Raw genomic sequence first — 12,171 nt, forward strand, 5'->3', positions numbered from 1 at the left:
TAGAAAGAAATTTCTTCTAACACATAGTACTCGTATTTCATAGCGACGCAATTTCCGTGTGAATTCGTCAGTGTGTGGGAGTGAGGGATGCAGTAACGAAGGATTAGTGGATCGGAAATGTGATTGTCATATCCCAAAAGAAAATCCTGTCGTTTCCATAGAAACGTTACTCGATTTAGAAGGAAATATCTTAGAACAAATAGTACTCGTATTTCCTAGCGACGCAATTTCCGTGTGAATTCGTCAATGTGTGGGAGTGAGGGATGCAGTAAAGAAGGATTAGTGGATCGGAAATGTGATTGTCGTATCCCAAAAGAAAATCCTGTCGTTTCCATAGAAACGTTACTCGATTTAGAAGGAAATGTCTTAGAACACATAGTACTCGTATTTCATAGCGACGCAATTTCCGTGTGAATTCGTCAATGTGTGGGAGTGAGAGATGCAGTAAAGAAGGATTAGTGGATCGGAAATGTGATTGTCGTATCACAAAAGAAAATCCTCTCGTTTCCATAGAAACGTTACTCGATTTACAAGGAAATGTCTTCTAACACATAGTAATCGTATTTCATAGCGACGCAATTTCCGTGTGAATTCGTCAATGTGTGGGAGTGAGTTATGCAGTAAAGAAGGATTAGTGGATCGGAAATGTGATTGTCGTATCCCAAAAGAAAATCCTGTCGTTTCCATAGAAACGTTACTCGATTTACAAGGAAATGACTTCTAACACATAGTACTCGTATTTCATAGCGACGCAATTTCCGTGTGAATTCGTCAATGTGTGGGAGTGAAGGAAGCAGTAAAGAAGGATTAGTGGATCGGAAATGTGATTGTCGTATCCCAAAAGAAAATCCTTTCGTTTCCATAGAAACGTTACTTGATTTAGAAGGAAATGTCTTAGAACATATAGTACTCGTATTTCATAGCGACGCAATTTCCGTGTGAATTCGTCAATGTTTGGGAGTGAGGGATGCAGTAAAGAAGGATTAGTGGATCGGAAATGTGATTGTCGTATCCCAAAAGAAAATCCTGTCGTTTCCATAGAAACGTTACTCGATTTGGAAGGAAATGTCTTAGAACACATCGTACTCGTATTTCATTGCGACGCAATTTCCGTGTGAATTCGTCAATGTTTGGGAGTGAGGGATGCAGTAAAGAAGGATTAGTGGATCGGAAATGAGATTGTCGCATCCCAAAAAGAAAATCCTGTCGTTTCCATAGAAACGTTACTCGATTTAGAAGGAAATGTCTTAGAACAAATAGTATTTCATAGCGGCGCAATTTCCGTGTGAATTCGTCAATGTTTGGGAGTGATGGATGCAGTAAAGAAGGATTAGTATATCGGAAATGTGATTGTCTTATCCCAAAAGAAAATCCTGTCGTTTCCATAGAAACGTTACTCGATTTAGAAAGAAATTTCTTCTAACACATAGTACTCGTATTTCATAGCGACGCAATTTCCGTGTGAATTCGTCAGTGTGTGGGAGTGAGGGATGCAGTAACGAAGGATTAGTGGATCGGAAATGTGATTGTCGTATCCCAAAAGAAAATTCTGTCGTTTCCATAGAAACGTTACTCGATTTAGAAGGAAATGTCTTAGAACACCTCGTATTTCATAGCGACGCAATTTCCGTGTGAATTCGTCAATGTGTGGGAGTGAGGGATGCAGTAAAGAAGGATTAGTGGATCGGAAATGTGATTGTTGTATCCCAAAAGAAAATCCTTTCGTTTCCATAGAAACGTTACTCGATTTAGAAGGAAATGTCTTAGAACACATAGTACTCGTATTTCATAGCGACGCAATTTCCGTGTGAATTCGTCAATGTGTGGGAGTGAGAGATGCAGTAAAGAAGGATTAGTGGATCGGAAATGTGATTGTCGTATCCCAAAAGAAAATCGTGTCGTTTCCATAGAAACGTTACTCGATTTAGAAGGAAATGTCTTAGAACACATAGTACTCGTATTTCATAGCGACGCAATTTCCGTGTGAATTCGTCAATGATTGCGAGTGAGGGATGCAGTAAAGAAGGATTAGTGGATCGGAAATGAGATTGTCGTATCCCAAAAGAAAATCCTGTCGTTTCCATAGAAACGTTACTCGATTTAGAAGGAAATGTCTTAGAACAAATAGTATTTCATAGCGACGCAATTTCCGTGTGAATTCGTCAATGTTTGGGAGTGAGGGATGCAGTAAAGAAGGATTATTGGATCGGAAATGTGATTGTCGTATCCCAAAAGAAAATCCTGTCGTTTCCATAGAAACTTTACTCGATTTAGAAGGAAATGTCTTCTAACACATTGTACTCGTATTTCATAGCGACGCAATTTCCGTGTGAATTCGTCAATGTGTGGGAGTGAGGGATGCAGTAAAGAAGGATTAGTGGATCGGAAATGTGATTGTCGCATCCCAAAAGAAAATCGTGTCGTTTCCATAGAAACGTTACTCGATTTAGAAGGAAATGTCTTCTAACACATAGTACTCGTATTTCATAGCGACGCAATTTCCGTGTGAATTCGTCAATGTTTGGGAGTGAGGGATGTAGTAAAGAAGGATTAGTGGATCGGAAATGTGATTGTCGTATTCCAAAAAAAATCCTGTCGTTTCCATAGAAACGTTACTCGATTTAGAAGGAAATGTCTTCTAACACATAGTACTCGTATTTCATAGCGACGCAATTTCCGTGTGAATTCGTCAATGTGTGGGAGTGAGGGATGCAGTAAAGAAGGATTAGTGGATCGGAAATGAGATTGTCGTATCCCAAAAGAAAATCCTGTCGATTCCATGGAAACGTTACTCGATTTAGAAGGAAATGTCTTAGAACACATAGTACTCGTATTTCATAGCGACGCAATTTCCGTGTGATTTCGTCAATGTTTGGGAGTGAGGGATGCATTAAAGAAGGATTAGTGGATCGGAAATGAGATTGTCGTATCCCAAAAGAAAATCGTGTCGTTTCCATAGAAACGATACTCGGTTTAGAAGGAAATGTCTTAGAACACATAGTATTTCATAGCGTCGCAATTTCCGTGTGAATCTGTCAATGTTTGGGAGTAAGGGATGGAGTAAAGAAGGATTAGTGGATCGGAAATGTGATTGTCGTATCCCAAAAGAAAATCCTGTCGTTTCCATAGTAACGTTACTCGATTTAGAAGGAAATGTCTTAGAACACATAGTACTCGTATTTCATAGCGACGGAATTTCCGTGTGAGTTCGTCAATGTGTGGGAGTGAGGGATGCATTAAAGAAGGATTAGTGGATCGGAAATGTGATTGTCGTATCCCAAAAGAAAATCCTGTCGTTTCCATAGAAACGTTACTCGATTTAGAAGGAAATGTCTTCTAACACATAGTACTCGTATTTCATAGCGACGCAATTTTCGTGTGAATTCGTCAATGTGTGGGAGTGAGGGATGCAGTAAAGAAGGATTAGTGGATCGGAAATGTGATTGTCGTATCCCAAAAGATAATCCTGTCGTTTCCATAGAAACGTTACTCGATTTAGAAGGAAATGTCTTCTAACACATAGTACTCGTATTTCATAGCGACGAAATTTCCGTGTGAATTCGTCAATGTGTGGGAGTGAGGGATGCAGTAAAGAAGGATTAGTGGATCGGAAATGTGATTGTCGTATCCCAAAAGAAAATCCTGTCGTTTCCATAGAAACGTTACTCGATTTAGAAGGAAATGTCTTCTAACACATAGTACTCGTATATCATAGCGACGCAATTTCCGTGTGAATTCGTCAATGTGTGGGAGTGAGGGATGCTGTAAAGAAGGATTAGTGGATCGTAAATGTGATTGTCGTATCCCAAAAGAAAATCCTGTCGTGTCCATAGAAACGTTACTCGATTTAGAAGGAAATGTCTTAGAACACATAGTACTCGTATTTCATAGCGACGCAAATTCCGTGTGAATTCGACAATGTTTGGGAGTGAGGGATGCAGTAAAGAAGGATTAGTGGATCGGAAATGTGATTGTCGTATCCCAAAAAAAAATCCTGTCGTTTCCATAGAAACGTTACTCGATTTAGAAGGAAATGTCTTCTAACACATAGTACTCGTATTTCATAGCGACGCAATTTCGGTGTGAATTCGTCAATGTGTGGGAGTGAGGGATGCAGTAAAGAAGGATTAGTGGATCGGAAATATGATTGTCGTATCCCAAAAGAAAATCCTGTCGTTTCCATAGAAACGTTACTGGATTTAGAAGGAAATGTCTTAGAACACATGGTACTCGTATTTCATAGCGACGCAATTTCCGTGTGAATTCGTCAATGTGTGGGAGTGAGGGATGCAGTAAAGAAGGATTAGTGGATCGGAAATGTGATAGTCGTATCCCAAAAGAAAATCCTGTCGTTTCCATAGAAACGTTACTCGATTTAGAAGGAAATGTCTTCTAACACATAGAGCTCGTATTTCATAGCGACGCAATTTCCGTGTGAATTCGTCAATGTGTGGGAGTGAGGGGTGCAGTAAAGAAGGATTAGTGGATCGGAAATGTGATTGTCGTATCCCAAAAGAAAATCCTGTCGTTTCCATAGAAACGTTACTCGATTTAGAAGGAAATGTCTTAGAACACATAGTACTCGTATTTTATAGCGACGCAATTTCCGTGTGAATTCGTCAATGTTTGGGAGTGAGGGATGCAGTAAAGAAGGATTAGTGGATCGGAAATGTGATTGTCGTATCCCAAAAGAAAATCCTGTCGTTTCCATAGAAACTTTACTCGATTTAGAAGGAAATGTCTTAGAACACAAAGTACTCGTATTTCATCGCGACGCAATTTCCGTGTGAATTCGTCAATGTGTGGGAGTGAGGGATGCAGTAAAGAAGGATTAGTGGATCGGAAATGTGATTGTCGTATCCCAAAAGAAATCCTGTCGTTTCCATAGAAACGTTACTCGATTTAGAAGGAAATGTCTTAGAACACATAGTACTCGTATTTCATAGCGACGGAATTTCCGTGTGAATTCGTCAATGTTTGGGAGTGAGGGATGCAGTAAAGAAGGATTAGTGGATCGGAAATGAGATTGTCGTATCCCAAAAGAAAATCCTGTCGTTTCCATAGAAACGTTACTCGATTTAGAAGGAAATGTCTTAGAACACATAGTACTCGTGTTTCATAGCGACGGAATTTCCGTGTGAATTCGTCAATGTGTGGGAGTGGGGGATGCAGTAAGGAAGGATTAGTGGATCGGAAATGAGATTGATGTATCCCAAAAGAAAATCCTGTCGTTTCCATAAAAACGTTACTCGATTTAGAAGGAAATGTCTTATAACACATAGTATTTCGTAGCGACGCAATTTCCGTGTGAATTCGTCAATGTGTGGGAGTGAGGGATGCAGTAAAGAAGGATTAGTGGATCGGAAATGAGATTGTCGTATCCCAAAAGAAAATCCTGTCGTTTCCGTAGAAACGTTACTCGATTTAGAAGGAAATGTCTTCTAACACATAGTACTCGTATTTCATAGCGACGCAATTTCCGTGTGAATTCGTCAATGTGTGATAGTGAGGGATGCAGTAAAGAAGGATTAGTGGATCGGAAATGTGATTGTCGTATCCCAAAAGAAAATCCTGTCGTTTCCATAGAAACGTTTTTCGATTTAGAAGGAAATGTCTTCTAACACATAGTACTCGTGAATCATAGCGACGCAATTTCCGTGTGAATTCGTCAATGTGTGGGAGTGAGGGATGCAGTAAAGAAGGATTAGTGGATCGGAAATGTGATTGTCGTATCCCAAAAGAAAATCCTGTCGTGTCCATAGAAACGTTACTCGATTTAGAAGGAAATGTCTTAGAACTCATAGTACTCGTATTTCATAGCGACGCAAATTCCGTGTGAATTCGACAATGTTTGGGAGTGAGGGATGCAGTAAAGAAGGATTAGTGGATCGGAAATGTGATTGTCGTATCTCAAAAAAAATCCTGTCGTTTCCATAGAAACGTTACTCGATTTAGAAGGTAATGTCTTCTAACACATAGTACTCGTATTTCATAGCGACGCAATTTCCGTGTGAATTCGTCAATGTGTGGTAGTGAGGGATGCAGTAAAGAATGATTAGTGGATCGGAAATGTGATTGTCGTATCCCAAGAGAAAATCCCGTCGTTTCCATAGAAACGTTACCCGCTTTAGAAGGAAATGTCTTAGAACACATAGTACTCGTATTTCATAGCGACGCAATTTCCGTGTCAATTCGTCAATGTGTGGGAGTGAGGGATGCAGTAAAGAAGGATTAGTGGATCGGAAATGTGATTGTCGTATCCCAAAAGAAAATCCTGTCGTTTCCATAGAAACGTTACTCGATTTAGAAGGAAATGTCTTAGAACACATAGTACTCGTATTTCATAGCGACGCAATTTCCGTGTGAATTCGTCAATGTTTGGGAGTGAGGGATGCAGTAAAGAAGGATTAGTGGATCGGAAATGTGATTGTCGTATCCCAAAAGAAAATCCTGTCGTTTCCATAGAAACTTTACTCGATTTAGAAGGAAATGTCTTAGAACACAAAGTACTCGTATTTCATGGCGACGCAATTTCCGTGTGAATTCGTCAATGTGTGGGAGTGACGGATGCAGTAAAGAAGGATTAGTGGATCGGAAATGTGATTGTCGTATCCCAAAAGAAATCCTGTCGTTTCCATAGAAACGTTACTCGATATAGAAGGAAATGTCTTAGAACACATAGTACTCGTATTTCATAGCGACGGAATTTCCGTGTGAATTCGTCAATGTTTGAGAGTGAGGGATGCAGTAAAGAAGGATTAGTGGATCGGAAATGAGATTGTCGTATCCCAAAAGAAAATCCTGTCGTTTCCATAGAAACGTTACTCGATTTAGAAGGAAATGTCTTAGAACACATAGCACTCGTAATTCATAGCGACGGAATTTCCGTGTGAATTCGTCAATGTGTGGGTGTGAGGGATGAAGTAAGGAAGGATTAGTGGATCGGAAATGAGACTGATGTATCCCAAAAGAAAATCCTGTCGTTTCCATAGAAACGTTACTCGATTTAGAAGGAAATGTCTTAGAACACATAGTATTTCATAGCGACGCAATTTCCGTGTGAATTCGTCAATGTGTGGGAGTGAGGGATTCAGTAAAGAAGGATTAGTGGATCGGAAATGAGATTGTCGTATCCCAAAAGAAAATCCTGTCGTTTACATAGAAACGTTACTCGATTTAGAAGGAAATGTCTTAGAACACATAGTACTCGTATTTCATAGCGACGGAATTTCCGTGTGAATTCGTCAATGTTTGGGAGTGAGGGATGCAGTAAGGAAGGATTAGTGGATCGGAAATGAGATTGTCGTATCCCAAAAGAAAATCCTGTCGTTTCCATAGAAACGTTACTCGATTTGGAAGGAAATGTCTTAGAACACATAGTACTCGTATTTCATAGCGACGGAATTTCTGTGTGAATTCGTCAATGTTTGGGAGTGAGGGATGCAGTAAGGAAGGATTAGTGGATCGGAAATGAGATTGTCGTATCCCAAAAGAAAATCCTGTCGTTTCCATTGAAACGTTACTCGATTAAGAAGGAAATGTCTTGGAACACATAGTATTTCATAGCGACGCAATTTCCGTGTGAATTCGTCAATGTGTGGGAGTGAGGGATGCAGTAAAGAAGGATTTGTGGATCGGAAATGAGATTGTCGTATCCCAAAAGAAAATCCTGTCGTTTCCATAGAAACGTTACTCGATTTAGAAAGAAATGTCTTAGAACACATAGTATTTCATAGCGACGCAATTTCCGTGTGAATTCGTCAATGCTTGGGAGTGAGGGATGCAGTAAAGAAGGATTAGGGGATGGGAAATGTGATTGTCGTACCCCAAAAGAAAATCCTGTCGTTTCCATAGAAACGTTACTCGATTTAGAAGGAAATGTCTTAGAACACATAGTATTTCATAGCGACGGAATTTCCGTGTGAATTCGTCAATGTTTGGAGTGAGGGATGCAGTAAAGAAGGATTAGTGGATCGGAAATAAGATTGTCGTATCCCAAAAGAAAATCCTGTCGTTTCCATAGACACGTTACTCGATTTAGAAGGAAATGTCTTAGAACACATAGTACTCGTATTTCATAGCGACGGAATTTCCGTGTGAATTCGTCAATGTGTGGGAGTGAGGGATGCAGTAAAGAAGGGTTAGTGGATCGGAAATGTGATTGTCGTATCCCAAAAGAAAATTATGTCGTTTCCATAGAAACGTTACTCGATTTAGAAGGAAATGTCTTAGAACACATAGTATTTCATAGCGACCCAATTTCCGTGTGAATGCTTCAGTGTGTGGGAGTGAGGGATGCAGTAAAGAAGGATTAGTGGATCGGAAATGAGACTGTCGTATCCCAAAAGAAAATCCTGTCGTTTCCATAGAAACGTTACTCGATTTAGAAGGAAATGTCTTAGAACACATAGTACTCGTGTTTCATAGCGACGGAATTTCCGTGTGAATTCGTCAATGTGTGGGAGTGGGGGATGCAGTAAGGAAGGATTAGTGGATCGGAAATGAGATTGATGTATCCCAAAAGAAAATCCTGTCGTTTCCATAAAAACGTTACTCGATTTAGAAGGAAATGTCTTATAACACATAGTATTTCGTAGCGACGCAATTTCCGTGTGAATTCGTCAATGTGTGGGAGTGAGGGATGCAGTAAAGGAGGATTAGTGGATCGGAAATGTGATTGTCGTATCCCAAAAGAAAATCCTTTCGTTTCCATAGAAACGTTACTCGATTTAGAAGGAAATGTCTTAGATCACATAGTACTCGTATTTCATAGCGACGCAATTTCCGTGTGAATTCGTCAATGTTTGGGAGTGAGGGATGCAGTAAAGAAGGATTAGTGGATCGGAAATGTGATTGTCGTATCCCAAAAGAAAATCCTGTCGTTTCCATAGAAACGTTACTCGATTTAGAAGGAAATGTCTTAGAACACATAGTACTCGTATTTCATAGCGGCGCAATTTCCGTGTGAATTCGTCAATGTGTGGGAGTGAGGGATGCAGTAAAGAAGGATTAGTGGATCGGAAATGTGATTGTCGTATCCCAAAAGAAATCCTGTCGTTTCCATAGAAACGTTACTCGATTTAGAAGGAAATGTCTTAGAACACATAGTACTCGTATTTCATAGCGACGGAATTTCCGTGTGAATTCGTCAATGTTTGGGAGTGAGGGATGCAGTAAAGAAGGATTAGTGGATCGGAAATGAGATTGTCGTATCCCAAAAGAAAATCCTGTCGTTTCCATAGAAACGTTACTCGATTTAGAAGGAAATGTCTTAGAACACATAGTACTCGTGTTTCATAGCGACGGAATTTCCGTGTGAATTCGTCAATGTGTGGGAGTGGGGGATGCAGTAAGGAAGGATTAGTGGATCGGAAATGAGATTGATGTATCCCAAAAGAAAATCCTGTCGTTTCCATAAAAACGTTACTCGATTTAGAAGGAAATGTCTTATAACACATAGTATTTCGTAGCGACGCAATTTCCGTGTGAATTCGTCAATGTGTGGGAGTGAGGGATGCAGTAAAGAAGGATTAGTGGATCGGAAATGAGATTGTCGTATCCCAAAAGAAAATCCTGTCGTTTCCGTAGAAACGTTACTCGATTTAGAAGGAAATGTCTTCTAACACATAGTACTCGTATTTCATAGCGACGCAATTTCCGTGTGAATTCGTCAATGTGTGATAGTGAGGGATGCAGTAAAGAAGGATTAGTGGATCGGAAATGTGATTGTCGTATCCCAAAAGAAAATCCTGTCGTTTCCATAGAAACGTTTCTCGATTTAGAAGGAAATGTCTTCTAACACATAGTACTCGTGAATCATAGCGACGCAATTTCCGTGTGAATTCGTCAATGTGTGGGAGTGAGGGATGCAGTAAAGAAGGATTAGTGGATCGGAAATGTGATTGTCGTATCCCAAAAGAAAATCCTGTCGTGTCCATAGAAACGTTACTCGATTTAGAAGGAAATGTCTTAGAACTCATAGTACTCGTATTTCATAACGACGCAAATTCCGTGTGAATTCGACAATGTTTGGGAGTGAGGGATGCAGTAAAGAAGGATTAGTGGATCGGAAATGTGATTGTCGTATCCCAAAAAAAATCCTGTCGTTTCCATAGAAACGTTACTCGATTTAGAAGGTAATGTCTTCTAACACATAGTACTCGTATTTCATAGCGACGCAATTTCCGTGTGAATTCGTCAATGTGTGGGAGCGAGGGATGCAGTAAAGAATGATTAGTGGATCGGAAATGTGATTGTCGTATCCCAAGAGAAAATCCCGTCGTTTCCATAGAAACGTTACCCGCTTTAGAAGGAAATGTCTTAGAACACATAGTACTCGTATTTCATAGCGACGCAATTTCCGTGTGAATTCGTTAATGTGTGGGAGTGAGGGATGCAGTAAAGAAGGATTAGTGGATCGGAAATGTGATTGTCGTATCCCAAAAGAAAATCCTGTCGTTTCCATAGAAACGTTACTCGATTTAGAAGGAAATGTCTTAGAACACATAGTACTCGTATTTCATAGCGACGCAATTTCCGTGTGAATTCGTCAATGTTTGGGAGTGAGGGATGCAGTAAAGAAGGATTAGTGGATCGGAAATGTGATTGTCGTATCCCAAAAGAAAATCCTGTCGATTCCATAGAAACTTTACTCGATTTAGAAGGAAATGTCTTAGAACACAAAGTACTCGTATTTCATGGCGACGCAATTTCCGTGTGAATTCGTCAATGTGTGGGAGTGACGGATGCAGTAAAGAAGGATTAGTGGATCGGAAATGTGATTGTCGTATCCCAAAAGAAATCCTGTCGTTTCCATAGAAACGTTACTCGATATAGAAGGAAATGTCTTAGAACATATAGTACTCGTATTTCATAGCGACGGAATTTCCGTGTGAATTCGTCAATGTTTGGGAGTGAGGGATGCAGTAAAGAAGGATTAGTGGATCGGAAATGAGATTGTCGTATCCCAAAAGAAAATCCTGTCGTTTCCATAGAAACGTTACTCGATTTAGAAGGAAATGTCTTAGAACACATAGCACTCGTATTTCATAGCGACGGAATTTCCGTGTGAATTCGTCAATGTGTGGGTGTGAGGGATGAAGTAAGGAAGGATTAGTGGATCGGAAATGAGATTGATGTATCCCAAAAGAAAATCCTGTCGTTTCCATAGAAACGTTACTCGATTTAGAAGGAAATGTCTTAGAACACATAGTATTTCATAGCGACGCAATTTCCGTGTGAATTCGTCAATGTGTGGGAGTGAGGGATTCAGTAAAGAAGGATTAGTGGATCGGAAATGAGATTGTCGTATCCCAAAAGAAAATCCTGTCGTTTCCATAGAAACGTTACTCGATTTAGAAGGAAATGTCTTAGAACACATAGTACTCGTATTTCATAGCGACGGAATTTCCGTGTGAATTCGTCAATGTTTGGGAGTGAGGGATGCAGTAAGGAAGGATTAGTGGATCGGAAATGAGATTGTCGTATACCAAAAGAAAATCCTGTCGTTTCCATAGAAACGTTACTCGATTTGGAAGGAAATGTCTTAGAACACATAGTACTCGTATTTCATAGCGACGGAATTTCTGTGTGAATTCGTCAATGTTTGGGAGTGAGGGATGCAGTAAGGAAGGATTAGTGGATCGGAAATGAGATTGTCGTATCCCAAAAGAAAATCCTGTCGTTTCCATTGAAACGTTACTCGATTTAGAAGGAAATGTCTTGGAACACATAGTATTTCATAGCGACGCAATTTCCGTGTGAATTCGTCAATGTTTGGGAGTGAGGGATGCAGTAAAGAAGGATTAGTGGATCGGAAATGTGATTGTCGTATCCCAAAAGAAAATCCTGTCGTTTCCATAGAAACTTTACTCGATTTAGAAGGAAATGTCTTAGAACACAAAGTACTCGTATTTCATCGCGACGCAATTTCCGTGTGAATTCGTCAATGTGTGGGAGTGAGGGATGCAGTAAAGAAGGATTAGTGGATCGGAAATGTGATTGTCGTATCCCAAATGAAATCCTGTCGTTTCCATAGAAACGTTACTCGATTTAGAAGGAAATGTCTTAGAACACATAGTACTCGTATTTCATAGCGACGGAATTTCCGTGTGAATTCGTCAATGTTTGGGAGTGAGGGATGCAGTAAAGAAGGATTAGTGGATCGGAAAT

The sequence above is a fragment of the Schistocerca piceifrons genome, chromosome 5, assembly GCF_021461385.2.
Source record: "Schistocerca piceifrons isolate TAMUIC-IGC-003096 chromosome 5, iqSchPice1.1, whole genome shotgun sequence".
Taxonomy (NCBI): domain Eukaryota; kingdom Metazoa; phylum Arthropoda; class Insecta; order Orthoptera; family Acrididae; genus Schistocerca; species Schistocerca piceifrons.